The following is a 7,123-nucleotide window of genomic DNA, read 5'->3' as shown; positions in this document are numbered from 1 at the left end:
AGTGTTCACTCCTCTAAGTGTTGGTCTTCCTAACCTTTCACATCCCATGAGTGTTCCTCCTGCTTCCATTCCTTCTTCATTACCTTCATGTGGTTCCTTTTACCTATTCAAACCCCTTATCTATTCCTTCTCACCCAACACTGACATCCTTGCATATGCCTTCCACTTCTTATAACTTTCTTAATCCATCTAGTATCCCTATGCCTACTAGCATTTCTTCTGAGCCTACCGTTAGTACCTTGGTTAAAACTATCACTGCTTTTAAACAATAGCATGCTCAATTAACTCAATCCAAGTACAATATTCTTACATGTGATGTTGTAATCCACTTTCCTTGGATATCCTTTGTGTTGTTATCCCACAACATGTTGAGGTACCTCATCTTGAGACTTATAATGGTAAGAGAGATCCCGTAATTCATGTTAAAACTTTTCAGACTATGTGTAGCGATTTTGCTCACAAATAGGCTTATGGCTAAGTTGTTCCCGCATACTTTTGGCGATAGAGTCTTGCAATGATATTGCTCTCTACCTCCTTATTTTATTGATTATTTTCAAACCCTTGCGAATGCTTTCATTCAACAATTTCAGAATAATATTGGTCCACAAATTTCTTTACTTGATTTGATGTATTGTAAGCAAAAAGTTAAAGAAAAAATTACTGAATTTATTGGTACATACAAACATTTGTATGCTCATATTTCTTATCCTATGCCTGATCATGATATTCAACATATCTTTATTTCTAATTTACAAAAAGGCATTAGGGATAAGATTCTCCTTACTGAGTATACCTCATTTTCACATCTATGTGTAGTGCTTCACCATTACTAGTTACAAGTGAATCAACTCGAGAGCAATACTGCAATGGATCTTGTTTCTACTGATAAGAGTGATGCTGCCACAAATACAAACAAATCCTCTAAACCCAACAATTTTATCAAAATCAAGTCTACAAATACAGTTGATGATCAAGTGGCTACATCTAGAGGTAGGGCTACTTTTTCCTCTGTATATCATTCTAATCGTTAGTAAACTCAATTATCTTAACCTTTGTCTGAGGTGATGACTAAATTATTCCATACTCAAGTTCATAACCTTCCTCCTATTCATCCTATTGATCCTACTAAGTTGCTGCCTAGGTCTTTTGATTCGAATGCCTTTTGTCAATATCACCGTCAACCAGGTCATGATACTCAAAAGTGTTATGGTGTGAAGAATGCTATTTAGGACCTTATTGATTCTAAAGCTATATCTATTGATGCTCAAGTTAATAACACGAATAAATTTGTTGTGTCACCTAATCAAAATTTGCAAATTTACACTAATCCTTTACCTTCACACTTAGCGAATGTTACTAATCACCTCCTTCTGATCACCATATTAATTGTGATGAGAAGATACAAGAAGCAAATCATGCAATTAATCATGTTGAGTTGGATCCTCAACCTTTGATTTCTTCTCCACCTAAACCTAATCAGACACCTATTATTAGCTTTAGTCAATCTGATACGTTTAAAGCACCTAATGGTCCTCTTTACATCACTGCTAGAGTTGCTCATATTCCCTCTCGTGGTACTTTGGTTGATCCTTCCTGTATTATGAATGTTATCACCGAAGAAAACCTTTTTAACAAAATGTTACATAGAGATACTCATGATTCAACTCTAGTGTGGATTCAAATCTGTAATGGTTTTCTTTATCGTCCTCAAGGTTCTATCACTTTACCTAGTTGCTCTTTCAAAGAAAATTGTTTATACTAACTTTGTTGTTATTCCTACTTCCGATCAATTTCAAGTTAAGTTTGGTATTCTATGGTTTTCTTCCATGCAAGTCGTAGCTTCTCCTATTCATAAATGCCTTAAATTTCCTCATAATGGAGACATTATTACTATCAGTCATTCTCTTTATAAACCATCACATCCTAGAGATTGTGCTGGGATTGATTTTTATTGGCCATCTCATCCTAAAAAACCACCTACTTGTCCTGGTCATCTCCATAGAAACTATCAAAGATATAAAATAGACAAGATCATGGGGCTTAGTCTTCCTAAGGGTTGTTCACTTGTGCCTGTCTTGCCTACTTCACCTGCTCCAATGTAATGTCCCCTTTTTAGCATTCATAGCATGATGTTGTCGTTAGCCTATTTCCTGACAGTCCCGTAGGCTAACCAGGACATTAAAGGGGCTTAGAGGCCATTTGGCCTAGATAGTTTCAGTTGCAGGTCTTTTTGAGGGGTTTTGAGGCAACTTTGGGCATACTTACTATTTATAGTAAGTCATCTTGGATATGGTCGGACATCCAGTGGCAACGGTATGTCGATGGTAATTGTTTAAAATCGACAAGAAGACTTGTTTATCATTGATAAGATTTGTTATGCATTGATAAAGCTATTTTATAAAGTTAAATTTAAATATTTAACTTTATTAATGCATAGACTATAGTTTGTGGGAAATATTTAAATTAAAAGAGTCCCCTTTATTTTATAACACATTGGAGACATAAGTTACATAAAGGGAGTGATTTTTTATCGCACATTGAGAAAACGAAGGATTGAGTGAGAACACTATAAAAGAAAGGGAAGAGCTTCTTTTTAGTATGCTTGGAAATATCAAAGAAATTGGAGAATTTTCTAGAGATTATATCTCAATAGTTTGAAGGATGAAATCCCTTCAAGCTGAAAATCTTGACGCCATTGAAAGATATGGTCTTGAGATTCAACATAGTAGCAATCCGAAAAAGCGGATATGAAAAAGCAGTCCGAAAAAGCGCAACCGAAAAAGCAGGTACAAAAAAAAGTCCGAAAAGGTAAAACCGAAAAAGTAGGCCGAAAAAAAAAAAGCAAAGTAGAAAGGGCAGCATTGAAGGAAATTATTACAGCGATCTACAACCAGGTTCTTTTGTTAGTATAGCTTTTTAGGGTGTTATAAGCTTTCAGCTGTATGTGTGCATTATACCAGCATTATCATTTTGTAATCCATGTAAATGCCAAAGTCTTGGCCATATTTCATGAGCATTGTAATTTTCATTGCAATTAAGAAGATAACAGTTGCTGGTGTATTAAGCAATTTAATATCATTATTTATCAGCTAATTAGTTTGCATACCAACTGTTTGTAAAAATGCCAATTGGCTGTAAGTGTTCGTTTCTCATGCTTATATCATATATATGCACTTAATATTGTCAAAATTAGTAGCACACTCATGTTAGGTCATTGTGTAGTCCATTGTAGTCTTCTAGCACAAGATTCTCATTGATGCAAATTGAAGAAAAAGTCATTTGAAGCTAGCTGAAATACTATATCAGTCATATGTCCCTTGCATGTGAATTGTTTGATGAAATTCCTTGAGCTTTCATCAGCATTTTTTGAGAGCAGATTTGAGGAGGGTTATTACAGTGGTATCAGAGCTTGCTTGCAAAGTGTTTGACGAAATGTCAAACAATTGAAGTATAAAGATTTTTGGTGTTTGAAAAAGTTATAACAGTGGTATCAGAGCCACGAACTTTATGATATAAGCATGAGAAACGAATACTTACAGCCAACTGGTATTTTTACAAACAATTGGTATGCAAACTAACTAGCTGATAAATAATGATATTAAATTGCTTAAATGACACCAGCAACTATTATCTTCTTAATTGCAATGAAAATTACAATGCTCATGAAATATGGCCAAGACTTTGGCATTTACATGGATTACAAAATGATAATGCCGCTATAATGCACACTATAACACCCTAAAAAGCTATACTAACAAAAGAACCTGGTTGTAGATCGCTGTAATAATTTCCTTCAATGCTGCCCTTTTTGCTTTGCTTTTTTCTAACTGCTTTTTTCGGTTCTGCATTTTCGGACTTTTTTTTCGTACCCGCTTTTTCAGCCTGCTTTTTCGGTTCCACTTTTTCGGATTGCTTTTTCGTATCCGCTTTTTCGGATTGCTACTATGTTGAATCTCAAGACCATATCTTTCAATGGCGTCAAGATTTTCAGCTTGAAGGGATTTCGTCCTTCAAACTATTGAGATATAATCTCTAGAAAATTCTCCAATTTCTTTGATATTTCCAAGCATACTAAAAAGAAGCTCTTCCCTTTCTTTTATAGTGTTCTCACAAGAGCTCAATCCTTCGTTTTCTCAATGTGGGATAAAACATCACTCCCTTTATGTAACTTATGTCTCCAATGTGTTATAAAATAAAGGGGACTCTTTTAATTTAAATATTTCCCACAAACTATAGTCTATGCATTAATAAAGTTAAATATTTAAATTTAACTTTATAAAATAGCTTTATCAATGCATAACAAATCTTATCAATGATAAACAAGTCTTCTTGCCGATTTTAAACAATTACCATCAACATACCGCTACCACTGGATGTCCGACCATATCCAAGATGACTTACTATAAATAATAAGTATGCCCAAAGTTGCCTCAAAACCCCTCAAAAAGACCTGCAACTGAAACTATCTAGGCCAAATGGCCTCTAAGCCCCTTTAATGTCCTGGTTAGCCTACGGGACCGTAGGGAAATAGGCTAACGACAACATCATGCTATGAATGCTAAAAAGGGGACATTACATCCTACTTTTGAACCTATTTTACCTTCTACATCTATTACCTCAACTACTATATCTGAACCTGTTGATGTTCCCTATTTGGAACCTATCGTAGTTTATCATAACCCTCCTACTATATCTCATAAGACTATTCGTAATCAATATGCTCATCAACATTGCAACAACCATCAAGCTAAAGCTTGTTCTCTTTCTTCTCAACCTATGTCTTCATCTCAACCTTTACCTTCCTTTGATCAAACCATGCGTGTGTCTTTGAAGGAAGCTAAACAAGATAACACTATGCATATGGATAAACATGATGATTTTGTTCGTATTTTAGATTCTATTAATCTAGATATGGAAGATACTTTAGATGATGAACATGTTAGTAGTGATAAAGAATTGATTGATATCGATAATGATTTCCCTAACATGAATTCTACGCAACTTACAATCACTCCTAGTAATGAGCATAGTGACTCCCAGAGTCCTTGCTTAGAACTTGTGATTCCTATTGTGATGGATGTCGTTCCTCTCGCGAGTCGCCATCCTTCCCCTAACATTTCAGACCAATATGGGGGAGAGGGATCAAGCAAAACACTTGATGTGGACTTCATTTATCATGGTAGTCCTTCTGTTCTTGTGTTGTGTTTCCTCCCGTGTTCTGTTTTTGTTGTATATCTTGATTTGATTGCTTTAGATGATCCCTGTTGCTTTGTTAAGCTCAAGAGGATAAAGTAATCACCCTGTCATTCTTCTATGTGTATCTCTTATTTATATATGTTGTTACACGTTATGTTGTACTTGTGCTTTTGTTAGTACTAGTGATCTCGTATAGTCTTTTTGGTCGCTTATGATATGGTAGCATCGATTCTTTTTGGCCTCCATATTATTGGCCCAAAAAGACTCTTCTTCGTAACTCTTATGTGTCTTTTCCTCCATTGTGTTGTAGTTCTACCTCCTTTGGCGAATGATGATATTTTCATACTTGATATAATATTACATGTTATCAAGTGATCTTATTGACCCCAAAGTTAGTAGATCCCTTCATGCTCTCTTTTGTTATGTGCTTATTTCCCTTGATATGTTTCATTTTTGGTGGGCATGTCATAGTGGAGACATTATTTAGTCGATAAATGTACGCTTTTGTTAAAGCCATTTATCCAGTTAAGGTGTTTGCAATCGCTTTAACGTGGGGGCATGTACTCCACCCATCCTTTGTCCATGAAATACAAATATAGATTATGTGTATAACTCGAAGTACTTCAGCCTTTAGAGCTTGGTATGATTTCTAAGGTATACCCAAATCTATGCATTGTTATTTCATGTTTTACCTCTCTCTCTCGCTTCTTCCTTCTAGTTTTCGAGAACTATTGACAATTCCTAGGGGCTTGGTCTTTTTTTTGGATCTCTCTCTAAACTATTGATAGTTTAGGAGGCTTGATCCTAGTTTTGCCCTTGCTTTGATTACTAACAGTCTGGTAAACCCAGTCTTGATCCCATAAGAACACACACATCCTTATGCTTGGGTCGCTTTTGGTTCTTTTTTTGGGACATGGAGTTCCCTTAAAGTTGAATCCCTCGATGGACTGACTAGCATGCCACACACACTAGACCATTTGGTTCATCTTTGATGGGTTGACTAGCATACTACACACACTTGCTAGACCATTCAATGCCATCTCTTTTTGTAGAGACCTTTCCCCCTTTTACTTTTTCTTGTGTGAGAGACACAAACCTTATTGTGCAAGTAACTACACCCCTTTGTTCATAGTGTTTATCTCTCTTATTATGATTTTAGATGTGATGAAGAATCAAGACTCTTGGGGGCTTGAAGATTTCTTTTCCTTCTAAATCATGATAAGATTTGCTCTTTTTCTCATGATCTACTTTACCGTAAGTTTGAGGAAACTCATACTCCCACTAAAGTGGAGGATAAATGTACTGTCTTAAAATGAATGCACTTGCCTTTTTAAGACCTTTAAGCTCCCTCTCCATAATGCCTTCTTCAAACCATGGATATGCATGTGCTCAATCTCCGTTTCTCCTCTGTTCTTCCATTTTCCATCCTATTTCTCCTGTTATTTGCGTAAGCTTCCTGTGGCTCCCCTGACCTGATCTCTAGGACCAGGTCAACCCAAGTCGACCTGTTCTGGACTAGGTCGACCCAGCTGACCTAGTCCTCCCAAGTTGGCCTAGTCCCTGGTGATTTTGAGGCTCGAGGCCCAAAAGGCCTTAGGGGTTTAATTAGTTTTATTTCATTCTCCCATCGGCTTGTATTGTTTTCCCGCCTGAAAACTCATATATAAGAAGACTTGGAGGCTTCATTTTCATATCGTATCACACTCGCATATCAAGATTCATATTTTTAAGCCCTTGCTCTCAAGTCCAAATTTTTTCCTTTTGCTTTCAAGGAGTTCAAGTATTCAAGATTTTCAAGCATTCAAGTAAGGAGATTTTTGTTAAGCAATGAGGAATCCTTTGTGACCATTTCCTCTTCAAGATCTAGCTTATTGTTGGCCATCAAGGGAGGAGATCTACATTGAGGCATTCATCTTCTTTAGTGATG

Source organism: Cupressus sempervirens, chromosome 9 (genome assembly GCF_028749045.1).
Source record: "Cupressus sempervirens isolate cs-2001-9-10 chromosome 9, ASM2874904v1, whole genome shotgun sequence".
Lineage (NCBI taxonomy): Eukaryota > Viridiplantae > Streptophyta > Pinopsida > Cupressales > Cupressaceae > Cupressus > Cupressus sempervirens.
Note: the sequence above shows the minus strand (reverse complement) of the source record.